General features: G+C 31.8%; 1 protein-coding gene across 2 annotated transcripts in view; it reads left to right on the top strand.

Moving 5' to 3' along the window:
• The window catches only part of ZNF516 (zinc finger protein 516), a 143,921-nt gene that overhangs the window by 5,667 nt on the left and 115,441 nt on the right, over positions 1 to 22,813 (top strand). The gene's annotated exons all lie outside the window — the stretch shown is intronic.

Raw genomic sequence — 22,813 nt, 5'->3', positions numbered from 1 at the left:
TATATTTGTACATAAAAGATATAATTTAAAAACTATCAAGTCATAGGTTGAGAATGAATCTCAGACTCCCCCCCCCCCCCCAAGTCCCTAAAAAATGAAGTTGCTCAGTAACTTTACCTATGGTGTAATCAGTATTGGAGTTTGGTTACTCAAGGAGACCTCTTCAGTTTCACAAGAGTAACCACCATAGCCATCTTGAATGATTTCTAGAATAAAATGACCAGTATTATTTGTTTAAATTTGCAGAATCAGTAGTTTTTTCTGTGTTTAGTTAGGCCATTTCATTTTGGAGTAATTTTTTCCACAGATGTGGGAGAAAAAAACCCCTTTATTTTTTAATAAAACCCTTTACCCCTCAAACTTGCTGATGTAAAACCTGTCTAGAAAATTGTATAAATTTATTTAAAGTGATAGATTTGGAAAGAAAGTGAAACATTCAAATAACATGAATATTCTAGAAACTAATTAGTATTAAGACAAATGTATTCCATATAAGGCTCACTGAGTGCAATGCCTTTAAAACAATGAAGGTGGCATGGTAGGTAGTATTTTATCCATTAGTTATGTATTAAGAAACTAGCTTAATTTATGACAGTTCTTTTTTAATCTTAAAATATTTCAAACCTATCTGTGACTTTTTAAGTTGCTTAACATTACTAAAATCTATGGATTAAGAACTTTTGATCCTGGAAATATAACTTAAACATTACTAATGAATGAGAAATATTTTATCTGCCAAGTGAATCTTGACTATCATATACAAATGAGCTCAGATTCATAAAGTTTTTCAGTCACTTTGAATGAGGTTAGTTTTTAACTTTAGGAAGAGGTTGTGTGAAAGGGAAGGAAGGTTATATCTGAGAGCATAGGAATTGGGTTCAAATTCCAGCTTTGTCACTGGTTGCTGGGATAATTTAAGTCATTTTATTCTTTTGGGTCTCAGTTTCCTCAACCTGTAAAATGTAGAGATTGGACAAGATAATTTCTTATGGTTTCTTCTAACTCTAAATCTATGATTCTTCTATTGATTTTTTTTTCATAATGACTTTTAGAGTATTGTCATTGAAATCAAATTCTTTTGGTGAAGAGATAAAAATGACTTCATCATTCTAAATCTTTGCCTTTCTTCCTTTATTTTGAAACTTCAGGTTCAGTCTTTAGACTTAATTTGAGTTTAGATATTAAATACTTTGGGGGAAGTTTACTGAAATATGTGATATTTAGAAAAATCTTGAGAAACAATTCTATGAAAAAATGAGAAACCTTTGAAGTAGGTCTTCAAGTAGTTTATCTACATAATGATACTTTTAGTGTAGCATTAGGTGATGTTGTAATGGATATTTCTCACGTGGACATTAGTTTAGTAAAGGCAATATAGAGAGTGGAAAAGTTCTCAGAGACACAGTTTAGAATCCCAAATTTGACACTAGTTGGAGGACTGTGTGCAAGGCACTGAGTTTATTTCCTCATTTGTAAAATATAGATTAAAAATACTTGGGACTGTTTACTTCACATGGATGTTATAGGAATCCAAGGAGATAATATCTATGTGAAGTCCTTTGCAAACCTTAAAACATCATAAAGTATGACTTCTATTCATCTGGCATGGGTTTTACAAATCAAGTAAATTTTGGTGGGATTCTGTGGATTTTATTTATTTTACTATGTATTTTTTGGTTTGTGTAGAAGAATCATCCTTTAAAAATAGTGATGGGAGTGGCTGAAAATTGACTGGAAATTGTGTTTAAGATTTCTAACTACTTTATATTTTTACTCCATAGAAATAGGAAGCTAAAATAAAAGCTGATTATATACAACAGGAAGGGGCTTGTCTCAACCTGTACATTTTACTTGCATAATGAATGTGCCTGCTCAAATTTGTAAGACCATAGAATAAGATGATTTTTAGAAATTTATTTCTTAATGCAGGATAAAGAGAGATGTTATTTATCTAATGGAAAATGATGTTTTAGTCTTCCTGTAAATGGATTCTTAGTGAATGAAGAATTCTTTAAAAATATATAGAAAATAAAACTTGTTTTAGTCACAAACTTTTATTTTTAAAATAAATAACTTGGAGATATTTAGTGCAACCACTTCATTTTACAGATAATTAATTGAGACTTAGATGGGTGAAGACTCAGTAACTTGTTGAGTACTACTCTAAATGAATGATAATTCAAACATTTTCAGTGATAATATTCTGTACCTACCCCTTCACCCCCATGTCCTAGTAATATAATTAATGACTAGATGGCAGAAAGAAGCAGAATGTCAAATTTATTTGATTAGATATTTGAAATATAAATATTTGAACTTAGAAGGAACATTCCTTTTTCAAAGCAGACATTTTGCATGCTGTAAATGTTTATACATTGCAGTTCTTGGATAAAGCTGAAATGAGTCAGTCAATTAGTTCTAAAAACACCCCTCTTCTTCCATTTCTAAGCCACAAATAAAAAAAAAAGTTCTAACAGTTGGGGGGGGGGGGAAGAACCAATTAATTAGCCTTCATCTTGCATTTACTTTATGAGTGGATCCATGTTCTTATTACATTTCTGGAGTTTCATGTGTGCTGCAATGACTTTCATTAGTTCTGTATTAGTTTGTAGTGCTTATAGCTTTGCATAACTGTTTTGAGCAGAGAGCTTGTCTCCAGTCTCTTGCTTATCAAGTCATATGTCATATTTGTTTCAGCACCTGGAATAAAGTGTTAATTCTATTCTTTGGCTCGTGTAGTAGTGGGAATGCTCCACGCCCAAAGTTAAAACTGAGAGAACACCTCTTTGTATATTGCACTTTTTATGTCAAATAGACTTGCATTCCTTAGAAGGACAACAGTAACTGTACATTCTAAAATCTGAATTTGTTCTGAAATCTGGTTAGAATAAGACTCATAGAGGTAGGTTTCAAACCCCAGCATTTAATACCTATTTAGTTAAACCATGGATTTTTTGTAGCAGCAGTCTTCAACAGTTCAACTGCTGTTTGTTGCTTCATTTCAGTGACCTAACAAGTGGTGTGGCTTTTGGAAGAGTGTGGCCATTTCACCTCTTCCTCCTCCTTCTCATCTTGCTTCCTAGTGCTCTCTTACCCCCAACCCTTTGACCTATGTGGCTGTGAGCATAGTCCCTGTAGTATATTAAGTGCCTTGAATTTAGCCAGAGGCCACAGGGGCGAGAGTGTTCCTTAATCCCACCACCGGTCTCAATTCTGACTGGTTACCAGGGCAAGTGGAGGTGGTGGTGGGGAGGTAGGATAGATCTTGCAGACACGTTGACTTTGATAGACTAGGGACCTCTGCCCTGAGCCAGTTAACATCATTCCCATCCCCCTTCTAAAAGAAGGGAGAAAACAGACTTACAGGTCAAATATGTTCTTCATGAAGAACATAATTATGAATGCTCTTAGTTTTTTCAGGAATATTGGCAAACTCACAAATTATTTTTTCTCTCCCTCTCATTTGATTTTGAATTAATTAAAAATTTTTTTAAACCTTTTGGGTTGACTGAACAGAAGCTTTTACTTAACAGACAACTAAACATTTAAAAAAGTACTTTTAATTTTAAATGATCACTTATTGGACAGAATTAAATTGCTATTAAAAGAATGTTGTGTTTTCAACATTGGGTTCACATAGTTCACATTTTATTTCCTTAAGAGCAACATTGTTTAACTTCTTGAAGTTTATAGTCTTGGCCAAGTCATATCAGCAATTAAATATATTTAAGAAAAATTGGCATAAATTAGTTTTGGCCTATCCATTTCTTCCTCACTACATTGGATTATATGGAATTTAAAGAGAAAGAAAGTTTTTTTTCCCCCTCTCCAAAGCCATGGCTGTCATATTTAGGTCTAGAATGAAATGATTTCCAGCAGCCCACACCAAATAGTAAAGAAGTATAATTTTGTGGTTTCCAGTGTTTTTTTAAAAGGCTGTTTTCTAAAAAAGAGCTGGCTTTTAATCTTCATTTCAAAGTGAAATGGAAGCTACAAAGCATGTGTAATTACAATTTGCAACTATTTTTAGAAATCAGACTTGTTTGGTATATACTATGATGATGAAAACAATACTCAGCATACAGAGGTAATGATTCAAAAGGAATCATTTTAAAATAAACTGATTTCATTTTTGATGCACTGGATTTCACACAGATTCATTCTGGTAGATTGTTGTTTCTCTTCTGTCTTTGTCTCCCCCCTCAAGAATATAATGAAATCTTATGTTCCCAGGAATTACTTCAAAGGATAGGAAGAAAACCTAATGCTTCTGTGTTTCAGACAGTTCCTGATCAGATTACATGTTGAAAATAGGATGAGCTCTTAATGTATTTTGTTATTTTCTGAGTAAATGTAACCTGGGGTTTCCCCCCTTTAAAAGCAGGTAAAAGAGGAATGTAGAGTTGATATGCCACAGTTTCTTGTTCCATAAGGAATAGCTGATGTCAAATCATCTTCCTGGATACAGCCGCCCTGTTATTTTTTTGCTCATTTAAAAAAAATGGTGAGCATAGACTAGCATGTGGTGTTAGTTTTCAAGAAATATTTAAAGCAAGATTAGTGACAATTGAGGTTCTTTATTTAATATTGTGATTTTTCTTCAAGTTTGAAGACTTACTTTGAAAAAATTATTAGCAAAGCTCTGCATATTTCTTTATTAAAAATTAATCCTTAATTCTTGTCATGTGAAAAGAATAGAAATTTGCTCAAGAATTTATGTTCTTTGTTTCAGAAAAGGGCAACATGTGTCTGTCTTTACCATATGGTAGTATTTAACCTATATTGCATGAGCTGACTAGGAGTTGCATTTAAGCATTGATTTATTTCAGCATTTCAGAATGTTCTTTGAAATTTAGTACAGTAAATGATGCATTGAGAGTTGTGCACCAGATCTGTGGCTTTAGCAGTTTATTGTTAGGTTGACATTAGGGTCATAAGCAGCTATTTACAATTTTTAAAAAAATATGTAAAATGATTTTCTTTGGAAATAGTTTTAAGTATAAATTTTGAAATGACAGATAAGGGGGCCTTCTTCAGGAAAGCCTCCTAGGGAATCTAGGTTGAATGGTTTCAACTTTTTTTTGCGGACAATAAAGCAAACTTCAAGGCTGATAGTAGAACAGACTGGTCTTTAATGTCAATGTATACCAGTGCTATTTCTCCATGTCTTAAGTTCTAGTGATACTAAAAGGTAGCATGATTCTGTGGAAAGGATTCTGATCCTAGACTGAAAAGAGAGACCCGATTTTGAATCTTTACTAGCTGTGGGCTTAATTTTCTGATTCTTAGTTTCCTCACCTGTAAAATGGAGATAATCAATACCTAAGAGCAGTCTCAAAGGGTGGTTCTAAGGAAAATGTGTGTCAGGTGCTTTGCAAACTTTAAAGGATTGTACAAATGTCAGCTGTTCTTATGAAAGACTTTTTCTTCCCTAGGAAAGTTTGCATTTTCTGTGTGAATCCTTGAATGTATGAGAGGTCTCATCACATTATTTTCATGTTTCTGGAGTGGTATACTATTTTAAAGTTGTTTGAAGAGAAAAATGAGATTTCTTGATTTTATATTTCATTAATTGTCATTATTCTCTGTATGTAGGGATAAATATACTTATAGTAAACATGGGTTTCAATATAAGAGGAATTTATTAATATTGATAACTTTTGAAAAGCCCATTTTAATCCTTTTCCCCCTACTTGCCCAATTCTTTGGTTATAGTCATCTTTACAGTTGATATTTTTGATTTTTGTATACACTAATATAATTTTGACATCAGACTTAGTATCTTACAGTATAATATGCTAGAAAGAACACTGTTTTTAGAATTAGAAACAATGAATTTGTGTTTTAGCTCTGGCTACTTTTCTTTGTATGGTGGAGAAATTAACATTTGGATTCACCTTTGGAGACCATAAGGCATATACAAGCTATTATTGTTATTACTGGCATAAATTTTCTAGTTCTAAGGAGAAAAAGAAACAAATGGGACTTACTTTCCATGTGAAAAGTAATTTCTCTATGGGCAAAATGGTGGTCCTGGATGAAATATGTCTCATTGAATTTGAGCAATGTAAATGAATACTGCCTTTGGTAATGCATAATTTATATTGACATTAACAGTGACACCAAGAGAACATTTTTATTCCAGTTTGAGAAAATATCATTTATGTTGGTAATCATATTCCCATCAGATACAGACTGATCATAGCAAAGCTATCTATGCCTGTAGCATGGCCAAATCATAATGATGAAATAATTTTCTCTTTTTGAGTAATAACAAGCATACTTGCAGCTAATGTCATTATAATCAGTGCACACCAGGTGTTAAATGGCTTCCCTTGTGTGCAACTTTATTTCAGAATGACTGGAAAAAAAGTTTTAAAAAGAAAGGGTCAGTGGTTTTTCAGTATTAACATATAGTTCTATTTAGATAAAGTACTTAACCCCTTGGTAGTAAGTATTGTAAACTTGGGAGAAATGCTATATCAAATTCATATGACTAATACTTTAGTGGGAGAATTAAAAATTGTCAGAGTAAATTGCTCTAGTGAATAAGAGAGGGAGACTCAAATGGTTTTATAGGAACTTTGCTTATCAGTTATTTTTTAGTTTAATTAGGTACTATAGGTTGCTATATCATTCTACTTAATCTTGTTTAAATCAAAAAAAATTATTAATAATAAATAGCTTTAGTTATTTGCCCAGAGAAACAAGGTTTCTGCAGGTTGATGTTTGGAATTTGATATGCCTATACATGCACATTACATCATGAATCTCTTGTTTTGTCTTTTAATTTGTCCATTTTTAGCTCTAAAGATTTAGCTCTTCTACACAGAAATGTATGTTTTTGTCATTCACAAATTAGATCCCCTAAGTGGTCAAATATTCCATGAGAATGAGTTAGGCAATTTTAGAAACTACTTTAATTTTCTTGAACAATTACCTCTTGGAGAAAATATAAAAGCCTTGCTTGGCATTTAAAGCCTTTCACAATCTGGCACCCACCTACCTTTCCAGTATTATTTCATATTATTGCTTCTCAAGCACTTACCATTCCAGTCAAACTGGCCTGCTTGGTCTTCTCCATACATGATATCCCATCTTCTGCTTCCATGATTTCTCATAGCTGGATCCCCTGTGTCTGGAAGGCCCTTCTTCCTCACTTTTGCCTCATAGAATCCCCAGCTTCCTCCAATGAACAATCCAAGAACCACCACACTTTTATGAAAAGTCTTTTCTGTGCTATCCCCAATCCAGTTAATAATATTTCCCTTCCCTTGAAATGACTTTATACACACTTGGTGTTTATTTGCTTGTATATGTCTCCTAGACTGTAAATTCCTTGAGGGTAGGGGTTGGTTGGTTTTTCTTTTTCTGTTTACCTGTGCTTATCACAAGACCTTGTACATAATAGGCATTTAATAAATATTTGTGCTGTTGAATTAAATGGAATCAGAAAAGTACCATTTATTTCACTAAAGGTAATAGTTACCATTTACATTTATTTTTTGGCACCAAGGAATTAAAGTAGCTTCCACGTAGAGCTTACTAATTCATACGTAAGTGTTTGTAATCATAGCCATTTGTTTGTTATGTTAATATATATGGTATATGCTATATATAGTATATATCATAATTACATATAGTATATATTATAATCAAAGTCATAGGTCTTTATCTTCATATTTCTTTAGACATTTTTGTAAATGAATACTCATTTTCTAGAACATTTGAATGTTTAAGATATAATTTATAGAAACTATAACTTCACAAAGATTGTCTTAAAGAACTAGAAGTAATTAGGCTACCCTAGTTCTTTTATTTTGTAGATGAGAAAAGGTAAGTAATTATTCCAAGATCACTCAGACAGTTAGTGATAAAATTGGGACCAGAATCCCTGTCTTTTTATTCTCTGTCCAGGATTCTTCCTAGTAAATCCTGCTGATAAATACATGCAATACTATAAGAAACTTTCCTAAAGGCACTTTGTAAGCATTACTTACTAATATGGAGCTGTAGCATGAGGTGAATATTTAACCAGTAACCATTGAATTGAGGTTATGTCAACTTTTAGATCCCTTTTATTTTATTAGACCTAGCGTTTTTGAGGATAAGAAAAAATAAGAATAAAGAAAGATAGGTTAGAGTCTTATTTAGCTACATTGAAAAAGAGCTATATCATATGAAGACCTACTCATTGTATTTTCAAATCCTTTAGAGTAGCAGAATGGAAAACCGATTCCAGGCAAGTACGGAGTCAAAAAAGGACCTGTCACTAAATCCCAAGTAACTTCCAGATCCAGAAACCACAAACGGCTCCCAGAACAGATTCTCTTCTGGTGAACAAAATGGTAATCATCAATATATGAATATCACTTTCTTTGACTTAGTAGAATATACATATACATTTATATATACACATATCAATAATTACATACACACACGCACACACACATATATATGTATATAAAATGTAATATCTATCTATATATTTGACACAATGTATGTTTGTGGAAACTTTTGCTAATCTTTAAGGAAGTATAGAATAAAAAACAGTAGCAGGAAAGATAATCTATTCCTTAGAAGTTGCCACTTATCTTTCTTTTAAAAAAAAAATAACCCCCAAAATAATAACAGAAAACCTTAGGAGTGAAAATGAAGGAAAAAAAAAAAAACAGAATGAATGGTGATTGGACAAGTTAGTCTATCCTTCAGGTCTTACAATCAATGTTAGTCTTCAGCTGTAAAAGTGAAATGAAAAATAGCTTGAGGAAAAATTTGCTCTTTTGTGTCAAAGTAACTTCTGCTACTTTTAAAAGGGCAGATGACAGGCAAATACACAAAGGTAGGCAAATAAGTTTCCATTGGTTATTTGAGAGGAAATTGCCAAAAAGAACAGAGCAAACAAGCAATCTGATATTGATGACTGTACACTGGGAATTCTCTATATATTCTCTTTTCTCTCTGCCCTTTGCCTTCAAAAAATATGAAAGCTTTATTCATCTTTTTTTTTTGTTCTATGATGCTACTGTATACAAGAACTGAAGAAAATGGAAGCCAAGTACTTTAGATGAGAACCATAAAATGACATGAATTGCTTTGGTTTCTTTTTAAGCAGCTGTAAAAGTTGGCAGAGTCAACAAACAGCATGACTGAGGGTCATAAGTCACAGTTATACATTTAGAAGTAGAAGGAATCTCACAGGCTATGCTCATTTTATAGATGAGTAATCCAGACCCAGGAAGGTTAATTGTTTTGCCCAAGATCAAGAAATTAAACATAGAAGAAGATTATGAACCCAGTTCTCTAACTCCAAAGACAATGTTATTTCCTTTGTGTCATAAGGGTGTGTGATTATGAAAAGCACATGGGATGGGGATCAGTGTCATTGGTTTCTGGTGCCAGCTATGAGTAGAGTAATTATTGTATAGTGTTTTAAGGTTTATAAAACATTTTCTTAAAACAATGTTGATTATTATCCTAATTTTATAGATAAAGAAACTTAGGCTTAGATAAATTAGATAACTTAGCCAAAGTCATAAAGCTGATGAGTAGTAGAGATGGAGTTTGAATATAGGTCTTCTGTCTGCAAATCTGATACTTTCTCAATTATCCTATGCTACTTTCTGTGACTGATGAATAGGACAAGTCATTTAAAATCTTTGGATCTGAAATTCCAGATCTAAAACAAAGAAGTTGGCAGAGTTGATTTTTAAAACCCCTTTCATCTCTAACATTATATGTTTTTCTGTGATGTGAGTCTTATCTCTTTCAAATTTTTATATAAACTTACAAAGATTTTAAAAGAATACCTGGATAATTCTATGTTCCTTTCTTGTGAATTTGGGAATTGTGCTAAATAGTATAGTTAATTTTTACTGTGTAGTATGAGTGGCTAGAGAACTTGACAGATTTCCTGTCATGAGAGAACTTAAGTCCAAACTCTAGGTTTTTTTCTTAAAAGAGCAGAATAAATGAAAAATAATATTTTGGCAATAAAGTAAATTTTTACTTATAATATTACTGTTTAAATATATTTTCTTCATATTTCTGTTTTCATAAACAATACATATCTACATATATTTCCTTTCTTACTCTTCTCCAAGAAGCAATTGTTCAATTGTACTGAGTGATAACTGACATTTGTATATATCTGTTGTCACATTTGAACCTATTTAGGATGATAGTCCAAGTATTTTATAGATTAGGAAACTGAGGTTCAGAGAGATTCCAAATCTTTTCTAAATTCACATAGTAGAATAGCAGTCATATTTTGAACCTAGGTTTTTTGTTTTGTTTTGTTTTTTTTGTTTTTTAACAGCGAGGTTGTCATCTCATTTCGGTAAGCCACAATCATTACTTTTCCATCAGAATTTGAGTTCTGGATATTTTTGGTAATTTTTTGTGAAATTTATCCTTCTTTACTTACTCTTTTTTTTTTTTTTTCCTCCATCAGTTCTCTGACATCAGAGACAGTATCATTATGGTTTTTATTTCCTAGTTGCCTATATCTTGACCAGAATTAACAAAGCATTACAAACCCTCTTTTGCTTATTGAAATAATTTATGGACTTTTTTTAGTGTTCCTATGTGCAAGAACGTTTTCTCAAGTTTCTTGTATACTATACAATATATTGTATACTATACAATATATAGTAATTCTTTAAAATGTACTTGTTAACTATGTTGAACTAGCCTTTTGTTTTATCAACAATTTTGTTGATATACTAGATGAGAATTTTGAGTTCACTTATTTTATTGCCAGTTTATTTATGGTGATATTTTTAAAAAGTGCTGGCTGACACCTTTTTTTTTTTTTTTGCCTACAGCAGGGTATCTTAATCTAGAACCCATAAATATATTTTAAAAATATTTTGACAACTGTATTTTAATATAATTTTTCTTTTGTAATCTATTCATTATTCTTATTTTATGGACCCTTGACAAGGGAGTCTACCACAAACACGCATGCGCGTGCACACACACACACACACACACACACACACAAAACTTATGCTTTATTGAGTTGTTTAAACATTGTTTTTTATTCTTATTAAAAGAATATTGCTAATAGCATATGGTGAATCAAATTTGTTTAATAATTATAGTAGGTTTACTAAAAAATACTTGAGTAAGTGATTTTTTTTTTTCAACTTTTGGATTAGAAATAAAATTTGAAAGATTAATTTATGAGTATCCATGATATTTTAGTGAAGAGCATTTGGTTATTATTGTGAAGTGATCTTTCTTTCTCACTTGGATGAAATTTTTGCTTTCTGCTTTTTATATGTTTAAGGCATCTTGATATTTTATAATTCTGATTATAGGATTCTGTATTACTATTCTAGAGGTCAGTGAGGATTTAGGGATGATGGAAGGAAGTCTGCAATGGATTGCTTAAAATATCATGAATACTTACAAGTTAATGTTGGGTCACATCTGAAGTATTTAGTTCTGGGCACTAAATTTGAACAAGGAAAATGATAAGCTTGAGATGAAATTACCTAAGTGAAGCAGGAAGATGAAGACTCTGAGATGATTATTATATGAGTGCTGGTTAAAGGTACTGAGAATGTGAGAATCTAGAGAAGATTTAAGAGGTATGTGGTGACATACAAGAGTGATTATACTTATTATGGCTGTTCCCAAAGGGGAAAACTATGTGGAAATTGCAAAAAGACAAATTTAACCATGATGAAAAATTTTCCAACTTGTTTACTGTCTAAAAGCAGAATGGGCTGCCTAAACAGTTAGTTATAGGTTTCCCTTGCTGGAGGTCTTAATGCAAAGACTGAATAAGCACTTGTTGGTCACGTTATAGAGGTAATTCTTGTTGGTAATGTTATCAAGGTAATTCTTGTTCAGGCATGAGTCAGACAAGATGTCCTCTCAAATCCCTTACAGCTTTTCGATTCTGTGACTTGATAAATAATAGTTAAATAGAAACAAATTAAGTGGGTTTGACCAAAGGTTATGTGACCTATCATTTCTGCATTTCAAATGGCTGAGAACTAGATATATCCTTCAAGTAATAATAAGAACTTAATGATTAGAACAAAAAGGGATGTGACTTTAGCAATTGGAGGGGACATGAAGGCTGCTTCTGATTACTGAACATAGAGAATGTTAGGGAGACCAGGAAGAAGTGGGGTCCATCGTCAGTTACACTGCCATTAGGTCCGGGAGTTAGCCTTGTATAGAAGAGCAGAAAAAAGTTGGTTTGTGAATTGGGGGATGAGAAAGTATAACAATTTGAGGTTAAGGATTTAACACATAAGGATTCAGAAGCATTACCAACTTCAACTTTGATCTTTGGCCAGTCTCTTACCATTTCCTTTTCTTTTTATTTAAATTTCCTGCACTATTTTTATTTAAAACACAAATATGTCTTTTTCTATAATGACTAATGGTTCAAATGATGCTGAACATGAATGATTCAGATGAAGATTAATAATAAAAGTACTTTAAAGAAGACATAAATGAAATCATAAAAAAGGAAAATAATAAAAAGGTTATTTATAAAAAGGATTGGAGATCTCTGTGCACATCTCAAGAATAAAATGGAGATGAGGAAGTAGGAGGAGGTAATTGCTAATGGAGCCAGAACTCCAGCCTTGGGGAAGATTCCTCATATAACAGATATTTTCAATTACAAAAGGATTATATTTATTAATTTTTTTTTTCAAAATTCACACATTTCCCAAGTTACTTTTGTTTGTGCATGACAATTTGGAGTTTAATGGGACCAAATGGATAGTCCTGTGGCATTCTTAACCTTTTCATGAGATTTTGTAAAATTCTTCTTTTGGCCTTCATACAACTGCAGTTCCTTTGGAACCAATAGTTCCTTTATAAGTAAAATGATAGGATTGGGCTAAATGATCTCTTAACTTCCCTTTCATATGTAAATCTATGAGCCTATGTATGATTAGAAAAGAATGTGTTCTGGGTCTGTAGTAAGAGAAGTAACAAGTGCATTTAATTCATTAGTATTAAAAGAGATATAGGAAAGTCTCCAATGTATTGGGTATAGATTTTATTGAGTATTTATGGAAGGACATGGTCAGGAATCACTGTGTGAGATGTGGATAGTTTGCAATCACCTTTGCTGGAAGAAGAAGCCAAATTGTTATCATGGAGTCATTTAAATATTAACATAATAGGTTTTAATTTATTATTTTAATGTAATTTTGGTAGGATTCAAATGAAGGCCCTGGGCATTAAGGAAATGTTTTTGAAGCATCTTTTTACTAGAGATCTAGTGGAATACATCAATATATGAATTAATTTTGATCAGACCCTGATTAATCTGGTAAGGAAAAGGAAATGTTTTGTAGATTATTAGATTGTGTCTTTTCACCTCATTTTTTTTCAATGAGAAGATATGGTATTTATTAGAACAGAAAAAACAAAACCAACTTTGCTTTATATTATCATACAAATAATGCAGATTTTCAGCTTTTAATTCTCTGCCCTGATCTACATGTATACTTTTAAAATTTCTGAATAACAATTTGTTGCCTTACCAAAAGGGATGTGAGGATTTACTCATAAACATTAAGATCTTAGTTAAACTAATAATGATAATTTGATTGATACCTTTTTGTGACATCTGGAGTTTAGACTAAGCAAGATGATTCTTAATGATTTTGCAATTTGAAATAACTAGGAATTCTGTTTTCTTTCTTTAGAAAAGATGGGTTCTTTCTGGTCTCCATGTAGGTTCAATCTATACCTTCTAGATGTGCAAATGAGAATTTCACATCTAGAATACAAACATTACTTCTTTATATTAAATTCTTATTTTAGAAGTTTTTATTTTATTTTATTTTTTCAAAAAACACACTTTAAATTGGTGGTACAAGTTGAACATTGTGTAAATAATGTATTAATCCAGTTTCTGACATATAGTAGTATATTTATATTTTTTAAATTTATAAATTAAGAAATTTTAACTGGAAGTGAACTTTGATTATATCTTGAATTCAACAATAAGCCGATTTTTAGGTGATCATTTCTGAAAAGACTTTCCATTTTATAAATAACTTACATTTGAAATGATTTTACTAATGAGAAGTAGACCACTTAATTGGGAATATTATAATTTTGTGTATTTGCCTTTTATTCATTAATGATTTTGCTTGTAGCATGCTTTTTTGGGGAGTGGGGGGTAGAGGTGGAAAAAGAATTAGAAAGAATAGATGTCTTTAAAATCAGAAGGCAGCTGCTTTCAACTGTTGCATTTATTTACAGGTTCAAATTTGGATTTTCTTCAGAGAAAAGCAGTATTTGCAGATATAAACATTATCATTAATATTTTTTGTTTTAGAGATAGTCACAAAATGTGGCTGTCATCACTTCCTTTTCAGTGGATTCTGTTCTTCAAAGATCGAAAAGCCTTATTCAGAAAAGTTATTCTTTCTGCCAGAAAGTTTCCTTTAAAAATGAAGAGCAACACCTTTGCTTATGCCAGATTTCAATATGAATAGCTACTTTAGAAATGTCTACTGAAATAAAGAACAAAAATCTTTTTGTAAAGCACATAGTTTATTTCAAAGAAACTTTCCAGAAGTTTTTACCTCCAGTGCCTTATCATAACTTGGAGGTGACCATGGATTTTGGCAACTTTTCCAAGAGAATATAATATGAGAGGTCCCACCAAATTAGAAAAGCTTCAAATTAAGGTCCTGAGATAGACTGTGTATCTTTCATTTAAAGTTCTGCTTAACTGAGTGTGAAGATGATCTGTAGGAGTTTGGGCACCAGATGGCGGATTTTTTTGGCCCACAGTAATCAATCTCCCAGTGATGGACTTGAGGTCTGTCTCATGGAAGGAGTAAAGAGATATACTACAGTCCTGAAATCATAGATCCTTTGAAGTATGGATGTTTTTCATTGACAAAACAGGAAAACCAATCAAATTAAATTAAACTCCTTTTAAGGTTATGCTCTTTTAAATCTTTATTTAAGTTTAGAATATGAATATTGGGCAAGTTTGTTATTCTGTTAGTGTACTAAGTATACTTTCTTAAAATTCTTAAAATGTTAATAACACTTTTGAGCTTTCATTTTCCTTTTTCTTTTTCTTTCTTTCTTTCTTTCTTTTTTTTTTTTTTTAATGGTTCTTATGCCTTTAATGGCTAGAGCACTGGGCCTGGAGGAAGATCTCAGTTCACATCTATCTTTAGATACTTACTAGTTGTGTGAACCTGTGCAAGTCACTTAACAGTTGTTTTCCTCATTTTCCTCATTTGTAGAATGTGAATAATAATAGCACTTGTGTCTCAGTGAATTAATATTTATGAAAGGCATGTAGCACAATACTTGATGTAGTAGGTGCAATAAAAATTCTTATTCCTTTCCCATTCCCAACTTAATATGTTGTAAAAGAAATTAAGATTTATTTTACTATTTTTCCTATGGAGCCATCATACTTCAAAACAACTTAAGTTGTTTTAATAAGATGACTTCTAGTAATAATAGACTTTGAAATTCAAGTGAAATGAACATGAAATGATTCAAATCTTTTATTTTTATTATCAGAAAAAAATACAATTTATCTTTTCATCTTCCAGTGGGCTTATATTTATATATACATCATATGTATGTATATGTAAACACATACATAGTACATGTACATATATGCATACATAATACACATGAGCATAAATACTATACATTTACATTCATGAATATACCTGGTATATATAAAATGCAAAAATTCAGTTATCAGCTTAATCCTTTCATTAGTTTATGGACCCAAAAATTCTCTTGAGAATTTCACAAATCCACATGATCAACCAAAGTGTTAGATTTCATATGTGAATTGTTAGCTTAAAGATGATTTAAAACTCTATACCCAGTCAGCCTCCTATTGGATATGCATCTGAAGAGGCTTAAGAGCTTAGGTTATTTCTTCTAAAGTCATTTGTAATTTATGTTTATTCAATTGCCTTAGGATCTGCTGGTCAGATGGCACTTCTGTATCATAATAAATTAAAGCTTTCTGATTAAAACGTCTTTTTTCCTAGACAAACTATAACCCTGGTTCTGGAGGTTAGGGAAAAACAGACACAAGAGTATAGGTCTTAATTTAATCATTTGGCTTTTTTTTTCCTTTGATATTTCACTTACCTAAGATCTTGAAAGTAGGAGCCTGGATTTGGAATATGGCCTATTTTCAGATAAGAGGAATTGTAGTTGCTGGGAATAAATATAGTTTCCTTCCTTTAAACCCCTTGATATTGAATTTTCACTTATTTATGGCAGGGATTAATATCAATTTATGTAGCTTATTAACTCAACCGAAATAATAAATGTCAACAGTAGTAATATATCTTTTTTTAAAAAAGCATTTCTTCTGAAATAAGAGAAAAAATATTCTCTGATGTAGGTATGAGACAGATAACATAATAGATATAAAGTCTCAGATCTAGATTCTGGAAGATGTGACTTCAGATGTTTTGTTTGATAGTCACTGACTGTGTGGTTATAAACAAGTTGCTTAATCTCACTGTCAACCCATCCTCTCCCCAAACTCTTTTAAGATTGTAAATTTAAAAAGAGTTGCTCATCTACTTTGGTATATACAGTTTCCTCTTGAAAAGTTATCTATACCAGTGAAGTCACAAGTCTGGGTCTGAAATAAATTGATAGAAAGATAAACACATATAAGTTTATTTTTTGAAATGTTAAGAAAATATGGAACAATGATGATTAGTTTTGAAATGAAGTAGTTTGAAATGAAATATTTGTAAAATTTCATGCCCTTAACCACTTTTCTATTATCACTCCAAAAAAAGGGGAAAAACCCTCAAACTATGGATAAATGCTACGCAATCTTTGAACTGTATATTTATTTAGTCATGTTTACATTTAATTACTGAGTAGCTATCTTCTCCTACTTAAACTTATTCTTTGAACAATTATCATCATCAAAAAGTTTTATTGTAATGAAGTCAATCCCTTTCTTTGAGTAATTAATGGTTTCGATAGGATGTTTAGGTAAATATCAAACAACTCTTCAAATGATACACTGTACATAGTCAATAAACATTCACTAAGTTCCTGCTTTATGCTTACACATATCTTTTTTTTTTTGGTGTATTTTTTATTACACTAATTTTAATTACACTAGGTATACAGACCTCTATATGTACAAAATGAGCAGCTAAATGAAGAATTATGTATATGTTGTGATGAAATGTGTACTCTAATTTTGTGACTTGGGCCATAAGAATTCTCATGAAAGTTAGTCATATGGAGCCAAATAATGGTGTGTGCATAAATAAAATGCTTATGTACTTGAGGCATGCCATCAAAAAGTTGTTATTCACATAATCAAAGTTTAATGAATAGATATAAGTACTTAATGAGTCACACTTCTGGTTTTTCCAGACCAATCTTATCTATCTGTGTTAGGGACAATAGATAATTTCATGGGACACTTACAGTAGTGGTTTTCCATGATGCTTACCTGTGAATATTAGTAATATACCTTGAACACTCAAAATTTCACTTTCATAACCAATAGTGAGTCTCTCTTTCAAATATTTGCCATTTTGCCATTTTTTAAACCTATTTGTATGGTTTTCAAGCTTTCTCAAGAAATGGAGTAATGTATTTCCTGCTAGCCTTCAAAGGAATGTGCTGACTTTTTTGGTCTTGTGAGATTGCTGCTGAAGTAGCTTCCTCTATAGTAAACTTTTAATGCTATGGTTTTCATGAAAACTGACTGGGGTCTTGGTGTTGCTTATTAAATCTATAATTTCATTTTCCTCCAAACTGATTGAAAAAGGTTTCATAAATTTGTTAGAAGTTGAATAATTTTCATAAAACTGGTAGAACTGCTTCCAGGATATTGATTTTTTTGTTTCCAGTTCATTGCTCATCTCTTCACTGTTGCCAATGATTCCTTAGGAATAGTAGTATTCAATTATACTATCTTTTTCTGGGTAAAATGGTAATGGTGGTGGTTATCTTTGATCTTTGGAGAGATAGCATGGGAACCAGCAGGTGGAGGCCTGTAAAAAGGTAATTTAATTTCTTTGATATGTTTCATAAAACTTTATTAGGAACTTCCTTCTGTCTTACCCTCTTCCCCAAAGAATCAGTTACTTTTTCATTATAGTCCTTTATGAGGAAAAAAGAAAAATTAGTATATTGTGATTGAACCACAAAAGAAAAAAAATATTATTGTACTTAGGATTTTGTTTTAAAAAAGGGGTGGCTAAGAAATTCTTTGTATGAATTAGGTCAGACTGTTAGTTAAGAGTGCTGGTTATCAGAATGTTGGCTAAAGGATGGTGTAAAACATCCAAGATGAAAACTAAATACAATGAGGTCATCAGGACCAACAGGCTATACAGTATCAAAGGAATAGAACTGCATGTAGTTTCTGAATAGGTACCTTTCAAAGTTGGATTCATATAAGAAATCATCAGATGAAAGCAGTACCGTCTAAATCACAAGTGCTGTTTCTTTGAAAAATTTTGCCTAGACTTTTGAAGCCTCCAATGCAGAGAGATTTTCTAGATTATGGTAATGCCCATGTCTGCCTTTTGTGAAGTTGCCATTAGCAGTTTGGGAATTTTAGCTGAAAAGATTCCTTAAAGGCTTTGGTGAATGGGTGCTAGAATCTATTTTAATAAGAGTTATATGTCTTGTTGAAAATTGGGCACAAAATAAAAGATAAGTTGAAGACCCTTTTAGCTCCATAAATGTAATTTCACTGAGAAGAGGAGGCCTGTGGTAGCTACCATCAATAGGGGTCATTAATAGTCTGCGAAGATATAGCAGAAAGGATTCCTTTTTATAAACTTGGGAAAGTTCAAATTGACCAGGCAAAGTGATCGATTATCACTTTCAATTGATTATCCCATCTGATGGTATCCTTGTTTAGCATAGGTTCCTATGTATATATACTTCTCATTTTCGGTCAAGATAGTCACATGTATGTGGTGATGATAACTTTTTGATTACAAGCTTGGAGTAATAAATCTCTGGAGTTAATGGAATTACTAGTTTAGATCAAAGGAATTTACTTGAAGATATTTGTCAAGTTGAATCTTTTGTATTTTTTGCTTTATGATGCCTTAAACATCTCATGAATTTTGACAACCAGAATTTCAGGAATACTTCTTTTAATTTGAAACCTCTACAAAATATAATTAAAGATGTTGAGAGAAGTAATTTTTGTCCAAGTCAAGCTGTTTTATTGTCCATTCAGGCACTAGAGCTTTTTGATGTAAGAAAGCAAATTCTCTATGTAATCTCAACATGAAATTAAAAAAAGAAATCTCAATTAAAATGTGTCAGTGACTGAAATTACCAGATTACTTATTTTAATCTAAACAGTGTCTAATTAAGCAACTTCTTTACATTTCTTCTTCCCACTAATTGAAAGCACTGGTTGCATAGAACTGGTCACGTAAGCAATAAATATTAATAGATTGGTGGTGGTGGTGGTGGTTGTTTTTTGGTTGAAGATAGAGGAAAAAAATGTAATAATTTGAGTACACTTAAAACAAATAAATAGCTTCTACTTAATACAATACATACTTTCATAAAGATTTACAAAAGATATTTCAAAGAAGTATCTAAATATAAAGAAATGTAATGGGTGTTACTTAGTAATGTAAAAAAAATAGAACAGCACATTCTTACTAATAAATGTGAGTTGTAATTTTGTACTATTGACTTCACCATGTTGCATGATTTACTAATTTAAATGGAGCCAGGAGAAGAATAAGTCCCCTCCCCACCCCCCCATGCTGTGAACTTTAGCACACCATAATTTAAGGATATCAGTTATTTATATTCAGGAAATATAGCTAAACATGTGGAACTCTTATGACTTCATCTTCAACTATTCATAAAAGAGCTTTAAATATGTACTTTAAATATAAGAACAGAAATACGAGACAATGGATGGTACACACATGAAGTAATATTAATATATACTCTTGCCACTATTCTTTCAGTGTATTATGATATAAGGAGTATATTTTTAGGGTTTAGATTCTTCTGCTTATTTAGAAGAAATGTTCTTTTTAAGTATAAAACAGTAAAAACTTTATATGAAAAGTCAGTTTAAAACAGTCAATTTTTTTTTCATTCAGTACTGTCACTTCTGCAGTAAAGGTCATCAATCTCATGCCCTTAATAGGAGTCTAATCTGTATTAAGTAACTAAAATGGTCTCTCCCCTCCCCCTCTTCAAGTGAAAGTAGGTCTGCCTAAATGCATAGACATTGAGGGAGCATTCAGAAACAATAGGATTGATGACTCTAACTTCGGGTAAGTGGGATCCACAAACCCTTGGGGGGAAGTTCAAACTAGTTCAATATTTCTCTCTGATTCACTAAAGTCAGATTCTTCTAGTCTCAGGTACTCTCTAATAAGCTTCATTGTTTTGTTTATTGTGCCTATCTCTAGGTCAGCTTGCTTCACATTTGCATAACTGGTAGACTTCTTTCAAAAACTGTTGACATTTCACTTAATTTTGAATGGCTTTTAGTGGCTTTCTGACTCTGGTTAGGACCCAGTGACCTAGTTACTCTGTTCTGTCAAAAACAAAAAGCTGTTGAAATGGTGGTCTAATATGGTATAAGAAGTTTAAAAACTCAACAGAGGGTAATTAGTTGAATGGTTTATTCACTTTATGTGGTCTTAAAGGAAATCTGATTGATTTTTTTTCTTAGATGAGAGAGTAAATATATAGCTTTTTATTCCGAGACAAAATCAAGAGCTAAAAGTTATACATGAAAATTTAAAATGACTGAAGGAAGGAGATTTATTGTAGAATAGAGGGTTGGAGGAGATCTAAGGAGATGAAGGCCTTGGATCATCAGGATAATAAGTAAGCAGAACTCATAGCTGAACCCAGACCAGTCAGTGTTCTTTTTCTGTCTTCCTCTTGGCAAAGAACAGAGGCCACTGCCTGTTGAATATTCCCTATAAACTGACCTGGCACTGTTATCATCACCAGCAAAAATTTATTGAGTGTATGAAGTGCTTGGAAGGCAGTAGTAAAATTGAGCTGAATTAGTCACCTCGACATTTCTTCACATTATAAGAAAGTTCAGTTGTGTGTTTGAACTATGTGCTCATCTTTGTTCTCAGAAATCTTTATCAATAATGACAATACTACTTTGTGTTTACATATTGTTTTACAGTTCCACGTATGTTACATTCACAAACATATAAATTGGAGGCCTATAGAGGGTCACAATATATGCTTAAACTGGAATAAACCTTGGCCTTCATTTTACAAACTTTACAATTCAAATCCACGTATTCTCACTCTTATGTCCAATATTCATTTTATTATAATATGTTGCTTATCAGTTTATGAGCCTTTAATGAAATCCTTAGGCATATTTTGAATATACTCATTTTTGTGTCATGAAGACATGAAGATTCAGAGGTAGAGAATTTAGAGATCAGCTAGTATATAGTCTTTTACATTTTACTGATGAGGAAATTGAGGTCCAGAAAACATTTAAATGATTTTACTTGTCCAAAGTCACAAAGGTTATAAGTATCAGAACTAGGATTTGAAGTTGGTTTATCTGAGGGTCAAAGGAGACAATATTTGGAAAAAAAATGCTTACCACGATATCTGGCATATAGTGTTATTAAATAAATGTTTCCTTTCTTCTCAAGATTTCAAACAACATTGATAATTTTTCTCTCTTTCCCTTTTCCTTCTTTAGTTAAATATTCAGTAAAGGCTTAGTGAATGAAAGTTCAATTCAGCTCAACAAATATTAATACAGTTTACATTATATAATTTATACTGTATTCCATTTTAATCATACTCTCAGGATTTATGTTCAGTAAAATATGTATTTGGCTTATTTTTTCTTATACATAGCAGGATTTAAAAATCAAATTAAAAACCTCAAGTCAAAAAAAAATAGGATCTGGCATGGATAATTTTATGTGTATATTGTTGGGTTCCCCCCTTGCCACATGGTACTAATTTGGTGAAGGACATAACTATAATGATAAATAGTAAATCCATTCAAATATTGGTTGACATGAAATTTTTATGAACAAGACTACCAGTTAAAAGAGTCAGATGATGAGGTATAGTATAGCTAGCAAAAAAACCAATAGAATTTATATTTCTAGAAAAATATTTTAAGCCACTACCTCTTCTTCATTAGATGTTTAATTGAAACTTATTTCTGGAAAAGACTTAAACATTGTCTAGTCTCTTCATATCAACTAATAATGAATTTTTCTTATATCTGGGAGTTGGAAGTGGAAATAAAAATGCATTGTGAACTATCATGTATTATCTCTTTTTAAAAGAGTGATCATAAAATGTTATTCCTGTTCTGTGAATTTCATATTGACCTCATTGAGGGTAGCTCCTTGATGCTGGGGAGGCTTAAAGAGGAGTGATAGACTTGACTCTTCCTTCTCAGGCTTAGTGCAGTTTCTCTTCTTTAACCTCCCACATTCATCTGTTCTTTACTTTTGAGAGTTAGTTGAGTTCCATAACTGTATATGGCCTGGAGAGAAGCCTTCCGCCTCAAACTGGGAAAAATTCCCTTGATGTTTTGCCTCTTGAATTTTTCCGAGTCCTTAAATAGGTGAGTGAGTAATTAAAAAACATTATTAATGTAAAGAAAATGGAACTTTTCAAGAAAAGAATGTGTTTTCTTATCACAACACTTTCAGTTCATTAAATAGTGTTAAGCTCCTTACTTAGTCCTCAGTTTCCTCATTTATATAATAAACAGGTTTGACAAGATACACCCAAAGAATATTAACATCAGTGCAATTCACTTGTTGACTCATCAAAT

Source organism: Antechinus flavipes, chromosome 1, assembly GCF_016432865.1.
Source record: "Antechinus flavipes isolate AdamAnt ecotype Samford, QLD, Australia chromosome 1, AdamAnt_v2, whole genome shotgun sequence".
Taxonomy (NCBI): Eukaryota; Metazoa; Chordata; class Mammalia; order Dasyuromorphia; family Dasyuridae; genus Antechinus; species Antechinus flavipes.
The sequence above is the reverse complement of the archived record's forward strand: the minus strand, read 5'-3'. Positions and strand labels throughout refer to the sequence as shown.